The sequence below is a fragment of the Zalophus californianus genome, chromosome 1, assembly GCF_009762305.2.
Source record: "Zalophus californianus isolate mZalCal1 chromosome 1, mZalCal1.pri.v2, whole genome shotgun sequence".
Lineage (NCBI taxonomy): Eukaryota > Metazoa > Chordata > Mammalia > Carnivora > Otariidae > Zalophus > Zalophus californianus.
The window spans coordinates 28,402,910-28,426,169 of NC_045595.1; the positions used below are offsets into that span (position 1 = coordinate 28,402,910).

General features: G+C 40.0%; 1 protein-coding gene across 10 annotated transcripts in view; it reads right to left on the reverse strand.

Moving 5' to 3' along the window:
• FHIT (fragile histidine triad diadenosine triphosphatase) overlaps positions 1-23,260 on the reverse strand; it is a 1,457,066-nt gene that overhangs the window by 810,105 nt on the left and 623,701 nt on the right. The window contains exon 2 of one of the 10 annotated variants that reach the window (XM_035725000.1): positions 522-591. The exons of the other annotated variants lie outside the window; for them this stretch is intronic. The gene's annotated coding sequence lies outside the window, so the exon portion shown is untranslated. The remainder of the gene's footprint in view (positions 1-521; positions 592-23,260) is intronic. 10 annotated transcript variants of the gene reach the window in all.

Sequence of the window (23,260 nt, forward strand, 5' to 3'; positions counted from 1 at the left end):
CGATTCCAAAGTGCAGACAAGTTTGGGGAAGACGTGGTTCATTGAGTCACTGTCAGGATTACATGGAAAACAGACACAGATGGAGAAACAGGAGCTTCTCAGCACAGAGGCTGACCTATAATAAGCACTCAACAGGGGGTGAAATAATCACAGTGAGGAAGGGAGAACAGGAAGGACCATTCAAATAGTCACACTGAAGCTTGAAGTGTCTGGACTGCAATGGTGAATTTGCACGTGCAATACATTTGACAGAAATGCATTCCCACGTACAGCAGATTCCCAGAGAGAATCTAACTTGGGAATGACAATTTTGGAGGTGGGACAGAACCCACAAAGAACGGGAGTTTACAACTTAATCTATCACACTTTAAAGTAATCGCCAAGCTTCCTGGGCTTCTAAGAAGCTGCGGCTTAGGCTTCAGGACATCATTAAAATGCCACCGCTCCATGAAACCTTTATCCACTGGATTTACCCCTTGTTGTGCCTTAGCATTCTGAACACCACATAATACAGCACTTACCACCCCAAGCTGGGTTCACTTAGGAGTGTCCCTCACCAAGGGGCGAGCACCTTACGGGCAGCAACAATACCTATTAAAAAAAAAAAAAATCTCTGGAGCATAGCATGTGTTTTGACATGGAGTACACAAACTTCCTTGGATTGAAGCAAGTGAATTTTTAACAAACATTGCTAGTCCAGGAATGAAGAGTGTGCACTTGTTACAAAGTTCTCAAAATATATAGTGGCCATTGTAGCTCACAGGAGACTGGCAAGCCAGCCCTGCAATTTCGCTCTAAAGCATGTCCTGAGGAACATTGCTTTGGGTACTTAAGAACTCCAGTGAATAAATAGCACAACCACAAGCTGTTATTAGGAACAATGAATTATGTATTACCAACACTGAGATGGAGGGGAAAAAAACTGTCATCGAGGGGAAAGATTAATTAATATCAATTAGTTTTCTTTTACAGATTATGCAGAAATGTTCAGGCTTCTGAGAAGAATTTCCAAAAATTTTATAGCACACAGGAATTTGCATATACTCCAGGAGCAAAAAGCAGGTCCCCAGATGGGTTAAGAGGGTAAGAGTCATGAAGAATAAAAGCGGCATTTCTGCAAGTGTAGAGTCATGGGGATGGGAATAAAAGGCAGGCAGGCTTTGGAGGGAACAGAAAAAGCTTATGGATTCAAAAGAAATAAAATTGTCATTATAACAGCACTTACATGGTTACACAATCAGCAATACTACTAAGTACCCTCTCCGGAAAGAGTGTTCTTTGAAAACCCAAAAGCAGATAGTTAACAAAAGCCATTAGGTAAAGTCCATCAGAGGAAAGATTCCTTTTCATTAGCATCTTCCTCCAAGTGCAAGATAATAACGTTTGATTTGTGGCATGGGAATCGAATCCAAGAAATTCACCAGAAACTTGGCAAATCATCTCTTTGGACTTTGCTTTCCATTTCTAAAATGAAGTCTTGGATCAAGATAGTGCTTCCCCAAGTTTGTTCTGGAAGATTTAACAGGCATTACTTGAAGAAAATGTTTCATGTTCAAATAGATTTGGGAAAGGTTTGGATAATCCAGCTACACAGGTTTCTTCCTTTCAGGGCTTGGCAGAAGGTTATTTGTTAATACTAGTTCTGCGAGGGGACGCTGATCTGCAGCATTTCCCCAACCACAGAATGCTTTGGGGGCAGATGTCATCAAGGGACTAGTGTTTTACTGAACTCATGTTAGAAAATTCTGGATTACAAAGACCTTGCAGGTCATTTTCTGGGTTAAAAGTCCATGGATTCCTAATTACTGTCACACGAAACCAACACCACAAGATAATCCATCAATAGTCAATTTAGTAATTGGGCAGAAATTAGATACAAAATCTCCGATTGCAAAGCAGTACAAAGGGGTAACTGGTATTCTTCTCTGTACCTACAGAATTCCTTTAATTACTCCAAGCTGAACATTGGTGGGCTAGATTCATGCTGTATTTAATATTTATTCTATTTATCAAATACATCCATCACATCCTAGCTTCTAGGCATGTTTACAAATACACACACACACACACACACACACACAAAAAGCAGTTTGTTGATAACATAATGGCTTAAAACTCCAGTCAACGTTTTCTGAAAGATCTCCCTCGCCCTCCCTTTCTGTATCCACTGGTAACATCCAGTATTCTGTTAGCTGTGCCCTGTGGTCTCTCCTTCTGCCACTTGCACAGCTCCTACCATCCAGAATCCTAGAGCATACAGAAAATACATGGTCTATTGAAAGAAAGGACAAAGCCCGTAAATGGGAGAGCGAGCCAGACACATCACACCATTTCTTTTGACCTTAGTCAAAAGTCCTTTCAATAACCTCATGGAGAAGGGAAGGGAAAAAAAAAAAAAAAAAAAAAACATAAAAAGGAAAAGAAAAACAACGTAAAAAGGAAAGAGGTAGTGGGAGCAGAGATCCAGGACCAGTTGGGCAGCAACTAGGGGAGTTACTTCATCTTGCTCGACATGTAGCATTTTATCTCATCCTCTTGGCATCCCTGCTAGGTATCTCCTATTGTTCCTATTATTTGGCTGATAAAACTCAAAGAAGTGAAATAAATTGCCCAAGTCCCAGAGCTACTAAGAGACTGGCCCAGGACCTGCGCACAGGTCCATCCAAGGCCAAAGTACAAGCTCTTCCCCAGAACTGCCTGCTTTTATGCCAAAAGATGTGGACTTCGGGAGATTTAGTCACTCCCTCAATTGCATAGAGCTTACAGGTGGCGGGGCCTGGATAGACTCCGCTCCTGAGGCTACCCCACAACGTGCTGACCAGAATTATGACCATTTCCCCCAGACACTTACCTTCCTCTACAGAAGTGTCTAACTCCTTCTGGATTTGGGTTTCCATAGAAAAGCAGATATTTGCCCACAAATTGTCCCAGCCAAAAGCCTGGTCCATCTGCTTTTTTTTCTGCCCATCTCAGATCCGAACTAAGCATCCACAAGAGACTAGGAAGGAAAAGCCAGAGTGTTTCGAAAATCTGACTGAAAGACTTGTGTCCCTCCCAACACCCTCCACTGTGGACTTTGGTTCCCTAGAAATCTGTACCCACTCTCCCTGAGCCAAGGTCTGACCTGCAGGATCTAGAGCAGCTCCAGGAATCGGGAGAAGACACAACACACAGCTCTCTCTCCAAGCTTTCCGGAACAGGAAGGAAGGGGCAGCTGCCCTCAGTTAAAGGCTGGAGGCGGGGAGGGGTCAAACAACTCTCATCACCTGGATTCTGACCTTTCTCCCACTAGAGAGAGAACTGAAGATTCTCCCCTTGGTGATAAATTCATTGTGTCTTCACTTAAGTTTTGCATACTTCTCACTCTTGTGTTCAACTTCCCAATTAAAAATGATCCCAAGAGCTGGGAGGGTGAGAAAGGGCAAGGAATCTGGGAGCTTTTAAGACTTCCAAGCCTCTCCTCTTCTCCTGCCTTTCTGTTTTCTCACTTTCTGCCTTTCCTTGAAGAGCAACAAGAGAAGCAACCCCAGCAAAGCCACATAAGCCTGAGATTTAGCTCACAAATTTGTCAGCTGCATCCTTGTATCTCCTTCTCCATCTGTGCTTTTCACCTTAGCTCTTTTTATTTTTTAAGCTATAACTCTTTCTATTGACTTCCAGCATAGCTTGGAGTCACACTAACCCGTGCTACATCAGCTTAAAATAGTATTGCCTGGACATTGTCTGGTAATGGGGCACAGCTGAAGAAGGCACGAGGCTCTCAGGAAAGCCATCAGCCACAGCTGAAAACGAGGCATTGTGGAGCTTCCATGGGTTCTAGACGCCCCCTTCTAATCCCTTGAGAATCACAGTCTGGTAACGGAAGCAACTGCAGGATTGTGAAGAGTCTCTCCTTGGACGGCAATCCCAACCTTGACTACACCATGGGCCAATTGATCCCTTTAGAACAAAGGAGTTACTTAAATGTGTAGCCCTGGGCAGCCCCTGTTCATGAGTTAAAGATAAAGCTCCATCTGTTGACCTATAGAGCACCCCTTGCTCACCTCCTTTCATTCCTTCCACCTGCCAGGGTAAGAAAACTCCGGGAAGACATGCCCAGCCCAGATCTGCCTCCTTCCTTCTGAGAAAATGAACGGCTGAGTCCTCTGTGTTTTATCATGGCCCTCTTCACACTGGGTCTCCCTTCATTATTGCTTGTCTCCCCAGCCGGCTGTGGACTTCTTCAGCTTAGGAACATTGCTGTCTCATCTTGACAGCCCCAAGAATAGAGATGATAAACAAAAGAGTTTCATGGATTGGAGAGTGAATGAATAAATGAAAAAGCATTTTTTTTAAATTGTCTCCAAAAAATTTACCTTCTAGTAGGTGAGTTGAGACACACAGTGAAATACATGAGACAAATCAGTAAGTGATAAAGATCAGAATAAGAAGCACAGGAGGAAGGGACCTCTGGACTTGGCTAAAAATGTAAATGGCAAGCCTGTTAGGCACATGAGTAGGAATCAGATGTGCACAGGTGCATAAACAGAGATGAGAAGGTTCTGCTTGGGGGAAGCAATGTCTAGGTTCAGGGTCTGCTGAGATCTAGATGCCCAAAGACCTTCAACACCAAACAAAAGATCCTTTTTTTTTTTTGGTCTGGACATTAGAGGGGAGCTTACAAGGACTATTAATCTGGTGGGCAAGATGGACTGGAACTGGTATCAGGGAGACCCATCATTTGCAGAAACTGGTTTACATGGCAGCAGAGGAAACCCTTACCAGCTACCCATTTTAACAAAACAGGATCTATATTTGAAATAGAAGAGTTAAGACCACTGCACAAACAAGAAGAATTAACATTCACAGAGAACAAATGGCATCGGAGACAGAATTCATGGGTCAGGCAGGAACTTGCAAGTATAAACCCTAATTCAAAATCTCTGAGAGATTCAGGGACATTCTGCACCTGTAAGTTAAGAAGAGGTTGTTTATCAGGAAATAGATGCATTCCTGATGGCTGTGTGAAGAGTCTGGACCAAAGATGTGGGCCATGTTAAACAATCAAACAAATGAACTAACGATGGGTGGTGGGGCACCAGAGATTAGCAACAAGGAGGCGCCATTACCCCCACAGCAGAAGGAACCAGGGGAGGAATCTTGTTATTCAAGGCCAGCTAGTGCCACCCCTGGAGGCCAAGCCAGAGGGAGCTGCAGGAACAGCAGGACACAGATGACGCTGCAAGGCAAAAGAGGGGGATAAGAAATATCCTGACTTCATTCTCTGCTCCCACTGCAGACGTGTACCCAAGCCTCCCGCTGGGCAAACCGGCATGGAAGTGGAGGGACGCAGGGCAGGGAATAGTGGAGAAGGGGCCTTGGTGAAACAAAGCTTAATTAACACAAGAAGCTATGAAAGATGAAAAATCCAAGTGGGAGGGGCAAGAGGGTCATTGGAAATGAAGAATATGATTGATAAAGCTAAAATTTAAAAAAATGGTGGAAGGCAAGGTACAGAACATTTCATAGGCAAAAAGGAGATGGAAAATGAGATACAAGTCAGGAAGCACGGAAGAGGGGTCCCAGAGAGAGCTCTTGATTACTAAATGCCTAGGGTATGGGGTACGTGTCTGGGGATGCTCTGGAAGAAACACAAGCAAATGGGAAGAAATGAATCCTGATCTTTCTTTAGGATTCCACAACGTGTTGTGATAAAACAATTCCTTTGTCCCGGAGTCCTTGGAGCATAAAGAAATCTGGGGCAATCTGTTTCCTTACCACCTCAGAAAAGTAGCTTTTTGTTTCAAAGGTCTGTGGTGAGACACAATTCCATGACGTTAATCAATTTATTTCAACTGAGAGTGAAACACAAATGAAAGGTCCCCATTTCAGAAAAGGCCATGAAAATGTGAAGACGTTATTATTTCTAAGCTGAGAGGAGAGGCGAGATTCTCTGCCTGGCACATTTCAGGAAGGTTCAATCAGCCAGGGCAGGGAAATAGATTTAAAATAGAAAAGTAATGAGAAAAGGGCTTTCCACGTAACAGAGTCGGTGACTGATGAAAAACCATCCCTCCGGAGCCAGCTCTATTAATACCCATTTCTTCCAGGCAGTTTGGAAAGTTTGAAAACCTACATAGTTCTCATTTCCTAAAGCTTCTGAGCCTAATTACATATTTGTATCCGTACATAGATTTATATATATACATAGGTCTCATCCAGTGAAACAGATAGCTGCATATTCAACTTGTAGATCACCATCTTCAAATAGAGATCTAAATTTGGAAAAACATCTGTATGCTGTTTTTCAAAGAAATAAAAAGGAGAATATTGGCCAAAAACCATAATACCCAACTCACTGATTCATTCATTTATGCAACAGGTATTTATTGGGCATTCACCCGATCATAAGCATAAGACCTAATAATTCATGATTCCAGCCCTCTCAAATGAACACTGAGCCGGTTCAGGGAGCAAACTCTCCTAAGCCAAATTTTGGAGCTGCTATTTCAGCAGCGATTTGAAAAATCAAAAGCATAGGCTTCCCAAATGTCTAGAAACTACCCAGAACCCCCCTCCCTTTAATTTGTCCCCTTACAATTAGGTGCCCCACACTCTCCTGTAGGTCAAAAATAACAGGGACAATTTAATGCCTTATGACTGTCCACTAAATATCTAAATTATGCGTATTCAGATGAAAGCTGCTGCAGCATTTTAATAAAAGCACACTAAATAAGGCAGCTGGCAATAAATCTCTTAATAAAAATGTAGTCGATGGTGCATTTAATTTGATGACAGAGTCCACTTTCAAATAATCCAAAATTTGGATTTTTTAAAAAGAGGATGCAAAGTCCATCTCTCTCATACTGTTCTTAAGAAATGTATTTGCACACTTAGAAGACATGTTAAGAGGCTTTCTTGCATATTCGAATTTGGTTGGAAAGCTTTGTTATTTGTTTCAGTTAAATGAATACACGTAATTGTCCAGCTACCCCAGGACATTTATGAAAACAAGATGTTCTGTCTTAACGAGGTTAGCTTTAGAGTGACATTCGAATCATGAGATGCCTCATTAGCTGCTAGGAAAACAGACTTCAATCTTCCGCTTTCCCTTTTCTAATATTAGCTAGCTAACAATAATTCAATTGCTTCAATAATTCCAGGTGACTCCAATTTCATAGCAAGTTCTTCCAAAGGCTAAAGGGATCACTTTGAGTTCCTAAAGGCTTGACACTAAGTGTGTTTTACATTACTTTGCATGGGTCCAGCCCAGCATCATGCACCAATGGGAGGAAGACAATGAAAAAAATATATGTATATATATGTGTATGTGTGTGTGTGTGTGTGTATAATATATATATATATGAATCCTGATCATTCTTTAAGAATGGACACCATTCTGTTTCTGAACATAGAGAAAAGACATTTAAATACACAGAAAGGGACAGAGAACTACAATCTGTTTAAGTCTCTAGCTGATATTTACATTGTCTGCCCTTTGTCATTTAGCCTATAGTTTAAAATGAAAAAAAAAATCTTACTCTTATAAATTACCTCCATAATTTCATTCGCTGGAAAGCAGCCAGTTTAATTTCTATCATATGTAGAATATACCCTTTTCCATGAGGAGGACATTTTAAGACTAATGTAAAAGAAAACAAGTTGAAAAGTTAATATAAAGCAAAACAATTGACTCCAAAGAGAAAATGGGTCGTGTGGATTCCTATGTTAATATTCTAAAATAAATAAAAAATTAACAAGGGCAGGCATACTCCATTACCACTAAAGATAGTAAAAAAAAATGTATATAGATGTGTCTATATTTATTTGTACAGACACAGTTCCAAATTTTCTTTTGACTACTGGGTAAGGTTAATTCCTAGAACACATTTCCTAGATGTCCTCTTTCATATACCATGTCTTTGGACATGAAATTAATTCCAGGCAAAGAAATAAAATACTCAGAAAAAGGAAAGTGGTTTTATGACCTGACCTTTAATGTTATTTTAAGAGACACTGTCATGGATCCTTGACTCTGGTGTCCATGCATCTGCAATTATACTTTTAGCCATCGCTTGGGGGTCAAACAGATTTGGATATGGAAAACTGCCAAATCAGAAAAATGATGTGTACATCGAGTAAGTTAATGCACTGGGGAAAGTATTGTTGTTTCCTGGAAATTTCGAAGCTAATGGCTACAGGTCGGCTAAAGTAAAATGACGTATATATATATACACGTAGATATGCATTGATATACATATATATGCACCTATACATACATACATAAATATACACACATACATACATATAGATCTATAAATATATAGTTGTTTTTTTTTTTTTTTAATTTGCAGTCTGTCTTACATTACCTAAACTATTATTATTACAGCTTGGGACAAACTTTCAATGTGAAAATGGACACTGCCTTATTTTATTTTGAGAAGGGGAAATTCTGGCATATCCTCCAGAATGGTGAAAGGAGCCCCTCCACGTCAGCCAAACTCTTTGGAGGAACATTAACATCTTAAGATTTCTAGCAAATTAACGGCCCAGGTAACAAAATGCAGGGAACTCTGGCCAGTCGCTTACTCACTCGGTCGGATCTAGCCACTTCTCCGTGTGTTCCCACCACACTAAATGCAGCATAAGTCATTTGAGTAATGAGTCAGAAAATGTTTAGCACCCTCAGTGCAACAGCCAACGTGATGCTTAAGACAAATTTCAGAGGTATTAGGATAGTGTTTTCATTTCTGCTCTAGGCAGACCATATCTCTCATTGGTGATGAACAGAATTCTTCCCTCCTTCCCAGGAGACAGAAGCTGGATCATATGCTATCTCAAGGTTCGTTTCAGCCCTAAGATGTAAAATTTCAAGCAAAAACAATTGTGAAAGGCAAAGGCAATGTATCAATGTGTGCCCAAAGCAAAATGTGTATTGTGAAATGCTGTCTGAATTCGTATTGTGAAATGCTGTCTGATGAATTCAGTGGTCAATTCAATGACAACTTCCCCCTCGAGCATCACACATCCTTGCTAAAAAGAAAATGCTTAAAGTGAAAAAAAAAATTAAAAATGAATTCTAGAATTCAGTGGAATTAATTTATCATCACAAAATTTTTAAAAAAACCATGCCTAGATCATCACAATAGAAATTACCATTAGGCTTTAAGCTTTAATCACAGTTAACACTGTTAGCTGATTTTAACTTCTTTCTTTCCAACTTCCGTTTTAATACTGAATGCTATTTTATCCTTCTGGCTAATCTTAATGTCCTTTTTTACCATCTGGTGGTAGCACAAAGCCAACCACACAATGTGGTTGTATGTTGCCAAATGACATCTTGGAGGCCATATAAAATAATGTACAGGATTGCTGGTTTGAGGATTAAAAGCCCTGAATTTGAGTACTATCTTGGCAATTCACTGCCTTTCAAGCTCAAGCAAGTCACTCCTTCAGTGCAGTAAGTTTCTTCTGCTATAGGTTTCATCTTGCATGACAGTTCCTATCAGCCAGGTGAGGGTGTCTGCAGTATGGACAGGATGCTGAGGGAGGAGTGCCACGCTTGATGAGTGATACCTGCCACGGGAGTACTACAGGGGAGTAGTGGCAATTTTGCTTTGTATTTGTCATTCATTGGGTAGAGCGGTGCTGCTCACATGTGCATACAAATCGCTAGGCATTTTTTTTTAATGCAGATTCAGACTCAGTAAGTCTGGGGTGGTTGGCCAAAATGAAACGTTCCTAACAGGATCCCAGGTAATGCTGATGCTACTGGTTCAGGGACAACACAAGAAGCAGGGTAAGGTCCCTTGCAGCTCCGACTGAATACATGCACACACTCCCTTCCTACTTTATGTATGTGAAAATGTGCTTACCATATGCCACGAATAGTGATAAGCACATTAAATACATGATCGCACTGATTTCTCAACCACCTCCCCTTGCTTCCCCCTACCCCGCAAAAAAAGGTAGCTAGCTCAAAGTTTCCAGGGAAGGAAATGAAGATTTAAAAAGGATAATGAATTTGCCTACCATCACAAAGCTGATAGGTAGTGTAGATGAAATTTGAACCCAAGGAAACTAACCTGATGAACACCCTTATTCTTGACCTCTATTATAGACTATCTCAATATCATCACACCATTGGAGTGCTTGCTTAGTACCGGCCACTAGGTTGTTTTACACATATTATCTCTTCCTCTTTTCTTAACAATCCTAGGAGACGGGCAATGTCATGATTTTTATTTTACAGATAACAAAATTAATTAACCTTCCTTCAACTGAGTCAAACTCTGTGAAACTATAGCAATTCCTATTTAAGTAAAAGATTAGATCAATAAAATACCGATAATGAACTAAACACAAGGAACAGTATGCTAATGAGAAGAAAATTTAGCAGCATGTATATTTACCAGGCTAAAAAAAGTGCATATGGCTACCAGTGAATATATAGAAAATATGCTCTTATAAATTCATACCCTGTAAATGCATTTTCAACAGGTGAGTCCAAATGCCTCTGTACAGGTTAGCCATGAGGTCATCAGAGTCCAAATGATCAATGGTCCCAAACAAAACCCATCAGTGGGATTTACAGTTGGAGAAGTAGCAAATATTCATTTCTTATCACCCTCTTTTGCTACCTAAAAGATCCTTCTTTATTAACAAGCTAATGAAATAAGATTGTATCAGTAAATTTCCGTGGAGATGAGACTCCAGTGCAAGCAGTCGACAATGGATGCTGCGCTTATGCATGCTGAAGAAGAGCAAACACCATAGACACATGAGCACAGGATTTTTGCTTTATTTTGTTTAAGGACAAGTTTAAAACCTAAAGGTTTAAAGTATGATTCCCAACCTTGGCTGCAGGCTGCACTTTGGAATCAAGTGTGTGGAGAAGACATAAATATAAATACATACATACATACATACATACATACATACTGATGTCTAGATCCCATCCCCAGAAATTGGATCTAAGGTACAACCTAGGGATCAGGATATTTTAAAGCTTCTTGGTTTTCTACTATATAACCTAAATTGAGAATGACTTGATTAAAGCAATGCCTGTACTGTGACAGGAGGAGGGGGGAGGTTTGTGAGTGCAAATAGCTGTCAAAGAAATGAAGGTCTAATTGGTGAATGTCATCATCAGAGCAGACTGTGCAGGTACTGAGACAGTGGGAGTCTTGCTCTCCTGAAGGTATACTTAAATTTCCTAAGCCGATATATTGTAACAGAAAAGAATTTTACAAAACATTTGCTAGTCTTTATGACCACAATTATTTTCTCCCCTTACCAGAATAGTTTCCATTAGAGGGCAGTCTCTTCTTGGGAAGAAATGAATGGGGACACTTAACCTTCTCACCTGACCAAAGTTTAAAATATTGGCGGAGACTGTAATACTTGCATGAATTTCCTTCAAGACAATTTCCAGGAGATGAAGTATGTCAGGTGAAAAAAATTGTATTATATGTCAAGATACTGCCAAATTAAATATTTATATCTGTCTGCAAAAACTAAAAGGATAAAAGCTTACCCCAAAAGATAAATATGCACATGCATGGAAGGCCCTGAGGTGTACAACATAATAATAACAACAAATAAAAGTAACATTTATTATATGCTTACTATGTGTCAGATTCCTACGCTATGGAATTTAAATATTTGACTTGATTCTCAGAACAATTCTATATTTTATACGTGAGATAAATCAAGATGCAAACTGTTGAAATCTGTCCAAGAGCATACATCGAATAAGTGGCCAAGCCAACGTTTGAACCCCATTTGTCTGACTCTAAAGCCAAAGTCTTGTCACCACCAATGACGATACTCCTTTACTGAATCAGAAGCAAAGGGCCCTTGTGATCAGGAGACCACGTAACTCAGAACACATCAGCACAACAAAGCATGAACCTCTTCATATTAGGCTATCAACGAAACTGAAGAAAAGGTAATTTGGGCAAAGTGAGACATTCCTTATTTTCCTTACTCCTTTTTCATATTTTAAGAATTTTCACAAGCTGTTTATGCTTTCCTCCATTTTCTTATGCAACTCCTCTCAACCCCATTAAGAATTCATTTGGCATTCCTACCGCTATGTCTTCAGTCACTGTACAGAACATTGAACTAGCTAGTTACATCTCCTCAGAGACTTATTTCCTAGATCAGGGGTTGGCAAATGTTTTCTGTAAAGGGCCAGATAGTAAATATTTCAGGCTCTGCAGGCCCCTTAGTCTCTACCACAACCACTGAACTCTGCTGGTGTAGCATGAAAGTAGCCAGAGATGACATGATGATATCGATGACAGATGATATGAACAAAAGGGCAGGGCTGTGTTCCAATAGAAGTTTATTTATGGTCACTGAAACTATCATTTTCATGTGTCACAAATTCTTCTTCTTCATTTGATTTTTTTCAACCATTCAAAAATGTAAGAACCATCCTTAGCCCAGAGGCCACACACAAATAGGCTGGATTCAGCTGATGAGCTGTCATTTGCCAGCCCCTAGATGATAAGGTGTCCTATGTTAAAGGCATTTGCCATGATGCAAAGTTGTTGTCATGTTCAAAAATGGCAATGGCTCCATGCTTAAAAAGCAAAAGTAACCCCAGGTACTGGTGTGTCAGAATCAACACTTGCCTTCCCTACAACCACTTTTAAAATTAACCAGAGATTCTCTCTGTACCAAAATTATCCCAGTTAAATCACCAGCCCTCTAGGAACCAACAACAACAAATAACATCAGTATCAACTTTAAAAAAGTTCATCACATACAATGACAATGTATTCTGTCTTATAAACACTTCTTGAGAAAGGATTCTAGAATTTGAGATCTGAAAGGGATTTTAAAGATCAGAGACCATTTCAGAGTCATTTTCAAAAGGCATTCTCCAGAGTTTTCAGGTGCCTTATAGACATCTATGGAAACAACCCCACAAAATGCCCCTGGGTAAGAAATCTAGCATTTGCCACAATATGGATGGACCTAGAGAGTAGATGCTAAGTGAAATAAGTCAAATGGAGAAAGACAAATATCATATGATTCCACTTATATGCGGAATCTAAAAAATAAAATAAAAAGCAAACAAATGAAAAACAGAAAGACCCATAAATACAGAGAACAAACTGGAAGTTGCCAGTGGGGAGGGGTGAGGGGATGGACAAAATGGGTGAAGGGGAGCGGGAGATACAAGCTTCCAGTTATAGAATGAAGAAGTCACAGGAATAAAAGGTACAGTTTAGGGAATATAGTTAATGGTAGTGTAACAGCATTGTATGGTGACAGATGGCAGCTACACTTGTGGTGAGGATAGCATAACGTATAGAGTTGTCCAGTCACTGTGTTTTACACCTGAAACTAATGTCACAGTGTCTCAACTATTCTTCAGAAGGAAGGAAGGAAGGAAGGAAGGAAGGAAGGAAGGAAGGAAGGAAGGGGAAAGAAAATCTAGCAAAGGTATGCTGGAGCCAGCTCCCACCAGCTCATGAGAACTGCTTGTTGAATTTTTGGGGTTTTGTGAGCCAGCTGACATCAGGTTGATAATCCAAAGTTGTCCAGGGTGGGAGGTTTTACACCACAGAAATCCCCAAATCTGCCGATGCTGCATATCGAGATTGTTTTTTTTTTCTTTCCCTCTGAGACCCAGTTGTTGAACATTTATCATACCACTGCCCATTTATTCTCTTCCAACAAAGAAGGTCCTCTTAAGTAAGGATTGCCCTAAGCCATAAACAAGTGGATAAAGAATTGATCACTGTTCTGTTATCATCCTTAAGTTATTGTTCCTTCCATAATCCCAAATGCGCTCTCATTTTACATTAAATATGGTCAATTGGAGACTAAAGAATTTAAACATTTAGCCTAGGACCAAAAATGTATTAAAACCTATTACCCCTCTAATTATATATGTTCTTGTAACTTGGAAAAAAGAGAAAAAAATGACAAGGAACCACATCCATTGTATAATTGTGATTCCAAAAGTGACATTTCCACTTCCGCATAAATGCTAGTTAATTACCCACAAAGCTCCAGCCCATTTCCTTATTTCCTTACTTTTGCTATTGCAGAATGGAGATCCTTACACTGTGATACCTAGCAATGCCCTAATGTTCCTGTACTATATGTGTTTGTTTTTAGGCAGGAGGTTCTCTGATTATTCCTGGTTCCTGGTCTCACTCCACTAAACTACATGAGCCCATAAACCTAATATAAACAAATCATTTTGAATTTGCTTTTTCTACATTTGCTGCCTTCATCTCAGTTTTGCATCACTTCAGGCATCAACAGAACCGTTTTAGTACAACCCTTTCCCTTTAACTGTACAAGATTAGAAAATAAAAAAGAACATTTACAACTGCTAGTTGAGCTGGAATATCTAAAATGGGATTATATCCCTATTTGTCAGTAAATATGAAAACAGTTCATATAAGAGTAAGCTGAAGCTGAGTGGTCTCTACCTAATTCCGAAACACATTTCTCTCTAAGGTTTAGGAAAGAATACCCAGGACTCAAATGTTCCTGAGACTTTGCAACAACATATTCGTGCATAATCAGAAATGCACAGACTTTAATAAATCTACCTCTCCAATCTTCAGAAAGCAATTTTTGGAGCCAGACACAGATGTATTTTGTTAGAGCTCAATTGAAACTCTTTACATTATATAGCCATGGTGGAATAACCTGGAGTTATTCATACACAGTTTTAATTATTTATCTATGGACTTGCATGGTGTTATTCTTCATTCAGATCCATAGCTAGTTACACATTCTGCAGCAAAATATTTAAATGAAATTCTGGGACTCACAAAGTCTTGTAGTCAAGGCAAGAAAGATCTATGAGTAGTCTGTGAGTCAACATCATGCACCTACAAATTAAACCAGCCTTGGTACTCAAATGCACATCTCAACATAAAATTAATACTTCAATACATAAATTCTAACTCCAGTTGCTTTTCAAGAAAAACCTTCCAGAAAGCTATTTTCTTTTCTTCTTCAATCGGTTCATAAATAATGGAGCAGAATCAGTTACCTAGAGCCCTTTTACAGTCTATAAAAGTATTTCCCAATTTGAGTCCTGTGGAACACGATTATGAGAGATATCACTGTTGTTTTACTATTTTCTTAAAAGTTCCAAATTTGAGTAAGTCTGGGAGCTGCTGGGTTTAACCAGTTTTCTTGGGGAGCTCTAGGAGCCTTCCTATACTAATATTCTTTGGATTTGACAAGGAGAGCATTAGAATGGACAGAGTTTTCCATGCATTTTATTTTATTTATTTTTTAGAAGATTTTATTTATTCATTTGAGAGAGAGAGGGAGAGGGAGAGAGGGCACAAGCAGAGGGAGAGGCAGAGGAAGAGGGAAAAGCAGACTCCCTGCTGAGCAGGGAGCCCGATGTGGGGCTCCATCCCAGGACCTGGAGATCATGACCTGAGCCAAAGGCAGACGCTTAACCATCAGAGCCACTCAGGCACCCCTTAAACCAAATTTTAAACCTTCTTCCCATGGAGCATTTCAAGAAACAAGTGTCCCATGAGACACACTTTGAAGAATGCTGGTTCCAAGGACACAGCTGGGGTTATATGAGTGCCAAAATGAGAGTAAGAGAAAGAGGAGAGAATTGTCTGAGGTCCCTCTGCCGTGAGCACATCAGCACCAGTAAGATGACCCAGTAGAGCCTGCTGAGTTCTTCCTCACCCATTTCCAGATCCTATCAAAAGAAGGAAGCACCCTAAGGGGGTCAGGATGGGAGATCGGCAATCCCGTAAGATAAACTCGGCCCCAATCTACTTGCTAGTTCCCATGACTTACCATTTACTCATCGGAATAGTCAGATGTTTTCTAATCCATCAAACTTCAAACCTAAGAATTTTAAAAACAGACTGAACTTCACGTGCAGCTAAGGAGAGTCAGCTGGAGGCAAAGGAATGCATACGCCCTGCCGAGGATGACAAATTTAGAGAAAAACCTTCCTTCCATCTAAGCTCAATACAAGAAAAGTAATTACCCGATATTCATTGGGGTAAAGAAAGGGGTTTGAAGAAATGTTTTGTTTTGTCCCTAGAGTTTGGAGGTAAAACGACAGGCCCTTTAGAAGCCATGAAGTTCGACTTTCACATTTCACAAATGGGAAAACAGAGGCTCAAGGCATTTCATGGTTTGATTGAGGCCAAGCAAGACATTAGCTAGCAGCAGACTTGGGAGTGCTACTCAGATCTCTTGACTAATGGGTAGTCTGTGAATCTTTATTTCTTGTTCCTTTATGAAAAGATTTAGCCACGATTTATTGAGCTTCTGATAAATGCAGATGCTGTGTTAATGCATTTATAAATATTCTCTCATTTTATCACTTGACCATGGTAATGTCAGTTTTATCCTTAATGTACAGCCATCACACGGAGAAGTGTCATGCCATGTCCAATACCACACAGCTTATCAGGTGTAGAATGTCTACAGGGAGGCAAGTCAATTTGACTTCAAAACTCACACACTTCACTTGACTTTCTCTTTTATCCCATTCCACCCTTCTGCCACTCCTTCTCCTTCCTATTTCCGTTTAAAAGCAATTGTGATTAAAATCAAAGGTCAGCTGCCCATAACTTACCTCAAATGTTCTTTCTTCCTTGCTTTGAGAGGCATATTACTATCTTCCATCACCCATGTAGACCAAGAAGGATTTAGGCTGAGATGAGTATGCATAAAATAATCTGGGTGTCATTACCAACTGGGCACTCTGGAGGGGTCATTCTCTTCACCCTTATGGAAGCTGAACTTGGTTATACTTCCTTTCCCCCCCCACCATATCTACTAAAGATCAACTGATACAGAATGGATGAAGTTGCTAATAATTTACTACTGATTTCTTTAAAATATGTGTCATCAATAAAGGAAGCACACAAATGACTTTGGAATCCAGAGACAGGACCTGAAATATACACTCCTAAATTTTTCAGATACAGATCATTTGCATCTGATTCCCTGAAGCTGAAGCCTCCTGACCCCATCCCAGCCTAACTAAGTCAGAATCTCTGGGATGGGATCCAGGACTCTGCATTTGAACAAGCTCCCCTGGTGATTATAATTTACACCAAAGTCAAACTAACCTAAGAAGTGACTTCTAAGTGTGTGGCTTATGGGACTCATATGTTTCCCAAGTTTTCCTCAAGAAACCAGAGTCCAGCTGCAGGAAGAATTACTCATAAATATAATGATGACATCACATACTGGAGACAACATCTGTGGGAGGCCAATAAAGAGTGATGAAAACGTTCTCCTGGGAGAGGCTACTGTCTAGGGTGGGTGGGATGTGCCTGGCAGGTGACTCTGCAGACATCGGGAACAGTCCTATCTGTGAAACATGACTATCTTCCTTGGTGCTAATTTTAAACTCAACAAAAGTCAACAAGAAACTATTTGAATGTTGTTTTAACTTTTTTTTTCATAGAAAAACTAATACATGCAAGCACAGGGTAACACATTCAAATAAATGCAAAGCACTTCTAGTGAAAAATGAGTCTTCCTCCTTACCCAGTCTTTCTAGGGACGATCACTGTTTCCTGCATTTCCAAAACACGCTTAGCAGAATAGCACATATATGTGTGTATTCCATTCTGTTAATATCATAGGAGGAAGCCCATTATACCCACAGTTTGGTATCTTTCATTTCCCCCTCAATAACATATCTTGGGGACCATTCTCCATATAACATATACATTACATAATTCCTTTTAACAGTATCACAGCTTTATATTATATAGATAAGCCATGGATCTTGACAGGTTCGCTTTTGATGGATATTATGTTTCTTCCATTGCTTGAATGATACTACCAGGAGCATTCTTACTCATATGTCTTTGCCCACCTGTGAAGATTTATCTTCAGGATACATTTTTAGAAGCAAAATTGCAAGGGCAAAGGATACATGTGTTTTTATTTGAGATGTTGCCAAATTTCCCCTCCAAAGAGGTTGCAGCAATTTACATTTCTATTAATAGTACATGATACTGCTTTTCCCCCACACTTTCACCAATACAGTGCATTTCTGATTGTAATTTAATTTGCCACTGAGACTTCTTACTGGAGAAAGTGCTGACCAGATAACATGAATAGAACTTGGCAGCTATATTTCTCCTGGAGAATGAACACACTGGCATTCTAATTTATCATCTTCTTATAAGTTAGGTCAGGATGAATCAGTGGCCTTGACCCTCCTCAACTCTGGGTAAATGTACAAACTTAAGTTTCTGGACTTGCACATCTAAGTAAATAGTGATGCACCAAGAAACTATAGCCTTGTAGATGTACAAGGCTATTGAAAGGAGTCTTCTATTAATTTGTTCTTTGAAAATTGGGAAATATATCACAAAAGTAGACTATTTCTTCTAATCAGTTAATCATTTATAATTTAAGTAAATTCAAAACATTTTAAGTGACTATGAACAAATTTTCCTTGCTGAAGCCTGCAAAAGGGGAGGTACCCTGTTGGATGCTTTGGACCAAACCTCCTTAACAGACAACAAAAATCTAGTTTAAACAAAATCTACCTTCAGACTCAATGCTCCGCTTTATGGGTTCAAAGTTAATCAAAATTTATACTATCGGGTTACCTGGGTGGCTTAGTCGGTTAAACATCTGATTCTTGATTTCAGCTCAGGTCATGGTCTCCGAGTGGTGGGATCGAGCCCTGAGTCGGGCTCCATGCTGGGCAAGGAGCCTGCTTAAGATTCTCTCTCTCCCTCTGCCCCTCCCCCCACCACTCCCACTCTCCCTCTCTCTAAAAAAAAAAATGATACTATCAATGTTGTCACTATTGTCACAACAGAAAATCAGAAGCTCTCTTCATCCATCATCTCTACATTCCACCTTCAGGGAATAACAAACAACATGCTGTTTCTTCCAGTAATTCTCAGGATGTTATTGATTTATTATTTTTCACTGAGTCCATGCACTTAGGAGGAAACAGGGTGTAATATATATGCACTTTCAGAAAACTGCTTTAATGTTGTAAATAATATCCCAAACCTTTAATGAGCCTTTCAGAGGCATCTGCTTTACAATACAGAATTACTTAAGCACTGGAAATTCAATCTACAAATATTTATTTTGCAACTTCTATGGACAGGTCTGAACTTTTTATCCCATAAGTTAAATAAGTCCCTCTGGAAAAATACATTAATTCAATACATATTTGCTGAGCATTCACTATATGCCAGGCACTGAGCTGGCACCATAGCTCCCAAAGGGAATAAGGCAAAGACCCTGCCCTCCAGTTAGGAACAGCCAGATGGAAGATACAGCCAGGTTGACAGATGGCTAAGAAGTAGGATCAGAGAAAGAGGGTTCCTAATCAAACCTTGAGGGAACGAAGGGAAGGCTTCCAGGAGGAGGCAATCTAATATGACTTCTAGTTAGGATTCGGCCAAGGGTAAGAATGGACAGAATCGGGGAAATACTATTGCTTAATCACATAAACTCCATGAAAGTCAACAATGGAATAGTACCCATGTGAAATATCATGAGCTAGTGTTAGAATATGTGCAGCTTTCATGTTATAAAACAAATGCCTAAAAAGTTTTCTGAAAGTCTAAGCCCCCAAAAAGAATAAAAGAAAAGCTTACCCCACACACTCATTCAAACGAAAGCATATTTTTCCATTACAAATTCTATACATTTTCACCAACTCTGAAAAACCGAATGAACATTTTATGAACTCTAGAAGAATTTGTTCCCTAATTCTCTCCTTATGCTCCTCCCCCCACCCCCTTAAAGTGTAGCATGAACTTCTGGTTTTGAGCACCACCTTCTCTGCACTTAAAACTTTCAAATCCTAATTGGTGATAGCTATAGAGGAAGAAGACAGGCTTGATGGACTTAGACGTATTTTCCTTCGTTGGTGTTTAGGTTATTTTGACACAAGCAGGCCTAAAGTAGGAACTGGTTCCAAGCTAACTCCCCAAAGAATATCAACAAGGAAGAACAGCCACTGAGCTCTACAAATCTACTTGCAACGAACTCTCACATGCACATAAGAACCACTATATGAAGTTTAATCCTTAGAGGAAAACAATTCAAAACCCAGGTACACTCACTTGGGCCTCCCCACCTCATGGAGGACTAACATTAGTAGCTCTTCAATGTGCTATGCTAGGAAGCAAGATCAAAATGGCAAACAGGAAAATAAAATGAGCCTTCTGAGATTAATTCTTTAGTTTGTTCATTCAAATACAATGCAGAAGAGTACTCTCCACAAAGAAATTACTCAATTTTGAACTCTCACTCATGCCGTTTGGAGAAGAACTTTCTGACTCTATCTGATAGTGGACATTTCCAAGGGCCGCAAGTGATGTGGCTTTGTTTGGGGTGGCTGGAGAGCAGGAACATTTACTGCTACCATATTGAAGTGATTTAAGAGGAGTCAATTTGAGTCACTACAGTCACTCCGGTCACATGGTCTATGTGCCAACCCAAACAGCTTCCAGTGTGCTCTTTTCAAAATTTAAGGGGAAAAAGAGGAAAAGAAAATTAGATTTCAAATCTGCCCTTTAATGAAAGCCTGTTAAAATGATTTATCTTAACTAAGTGACCTTCAAATTAGAAACTGTATGCGTTCTTATAACATTCTGAACTCTACATATCATCAAAATTAGACAGAAAAATATTTTACACATATAAAAATATATTTAATTTTGTATATCTTACAGATATACCATGTATTGTGACACAATAATCTATTGAGATGCTGAAGGCAATGCAAATATATATATATATAGTCTATTAGTTAAAAATCAGGTATAGTTATATAGAGCTATATAGAGAGAGAGTGTGTGTGTGTATATATATATATATATATAACTACACATACACACATGCCCCAAAAATAACAGTGACTTAAGCAGACACGGTTTTATTCTCCCACATGAGTCTAGGGACCAGCAGACCAGAACTAGTCTGGCCACTAGCTCTGCAGCCATCTAAAGCCCAGGCTACTTTCAGATTTCTGTTCTGTCACCCCTAAGGTACGGCCCTTATTCTCATGGTCCAAGATGGCACTCCAACCATCCCATCTACTGTCTAGACAGCAGGATTCCAACCTCTAAGAACACTGTTGCACATATTACTTCTCTTCATTCTCATTGACCAGAATTGAGTTACACATCTAAACTTAGCAGCAAGGAGGGATGAAATTGTAGTCTTCGTTTTAGGCAGTTAGGTAGGCTTCCAGAGGCAATAGAGTTGGATTATTTAGGAAAGGAAAGCATCACATGGAGAAGGAGAATGGTCTGCATCTGGAGAGAGTGAGTAAAGTCTCCCCGAGGGGGACTGTCAGCAACGGCAGGCCTCAGAGTGGTCCCCGGGTATGTGCCTGGGGCTCAGTGGCACCGTGACAGCTGTCGCAAATGTCCCTGTGGCTGTGGGTGGCATGAAAGAAGTAAACAGAGAGCAATAGCAAAGCCTGCATCTGAATTGATGGTTCCATTCAGAGCAGGACATTGAGCAGCTTGTTTGTCACCAGGGTGTCCTGAAGACCAGAGCCTTTCTCCAAGTTCTGGGGGGCATATAAGTGTTCAGTAAGTGGGCAGTGCCTGTGCTTTCATTTCTACCAGGACATACACTTGGAATTGTTTCTCTAGTGCTAATCTACACTTGGTTAAATGTACTCAAACTCACTCTGGACCCTTGGGTCCCTAAGCAAGACTGCTTTTGATCACAAATAGGGATAGGAAACCATATTCTGTCCTTATGATACCAACTTGCGCATAGGAAAGCATTGCTTTGGATTGATATTAACATTATAGTTTTATAAGCAACAGCATTAACCCAGGTGATGTGACACTTATCTGTAATAATCTTCCCTGGCACATTAATTTACACATGCACTGAAGAAAAGTGTTGGGAGTTTCCACCAGAACAACAGACCTGAAATTAGTGCTGAAAAACATTCACAGCCAGGATTTCACTCCCCACCCCCTGGTTATCTATTTTAGCCATCTTCGTTGGCAACTTTTAATTTTTGTGGCTCAATGAAAATAATAAATAGCTTAGTGGTGAAAAAAGAATACTCTTGAAATACATTACAGCTCCATTTTAACTGGAAATGAATACCATCTCCGATTGTCTGACACACAATGTGTGACTTTCTGTTACTCCATCCGACTGGCATCTCCTATGAACAAAGCAGAGGGATATCCAAGTGCATCGCTTTTAGAGATGCCAGCCAATGTGCAAAACACTCTCCCTGCTTCCACATTCTTAGGTGGGTCAGAAAGTCAATCAAATTCTACTTCACAAATAAAACTAATTCCAATAATATGAGATGGGAGGCTGCATTCATATTTCGAAGACCAAATATTCTCCCTCAAGTAATATAAATTTATAGCTATGACTTTTCCCAGTGCTCAATCGACTGATCATAGTATATGAAAGTAATTAGGCTTCTCTGAAAGCCACAGCTGCATTGAGAACTATATTTGAGTAAACACAAAAGAAAAGCATTCCGAGTGTTACTTTTAATGTTTCCATAAAAGTTAACATCTATAAAAATATTGCTTCCCATTTTCTGTGTAGAAGCCAGCCACCCTTCGTTACTGAAAGGGGACTGTGGAAACATAGTGGCTGGCAAGCTGCCGTGCGGAAGAGTGCAGAATTCTGTTCTAACTCAGATCTGGCCTGGCCACACGTCAAAGCGAGTCCTGCAAGATAAGGTACCTACCTACAGTGAAAACGACCTCTGTAACTCTAATTAACTCATGAGAGGCTGAATATACAAGGGGCGATGGCCAGACCCTATACCAAAACAACAACAAAAAAAAATACAACACTGACCCACAATCTACAACAACCACTCCCAGAAGCCAAACCACAATCTCTTTTACAATTGGTCCCAAATGGTCAGGATTTAAACAGTAACTGCCAATTTCCCCAATTTCTGCTTCTGGCTGCCAACTTTGGAGCAACCAGAGAAAGCTGAATAAGCTCCCCTAACCAACCACACAGGATGTCCTGCTTCCAGTTAGCCTGGCTCCAGCGTCCCCATTCCAACACCCTCGAAGTCGGGGCATACCGGAAGCCTTCCCATTTTGCCTCTCTACAGCTGCCACTCCCACGATTACCTTTGAGTCCCTGCCAAATGCAAGCAATGGTGGCTGACTCTCTTGCTCTAGAAAACTCTGAATAAATATCCTCTGTTATTTCTCATTTGGGTGGTTTTTGTTTATTTCCACACCTGGTTCTCCCTGGTGGCTCTGCCTGCCTAGCAGCCCACTCAGCTTTCTCCTCACATCAT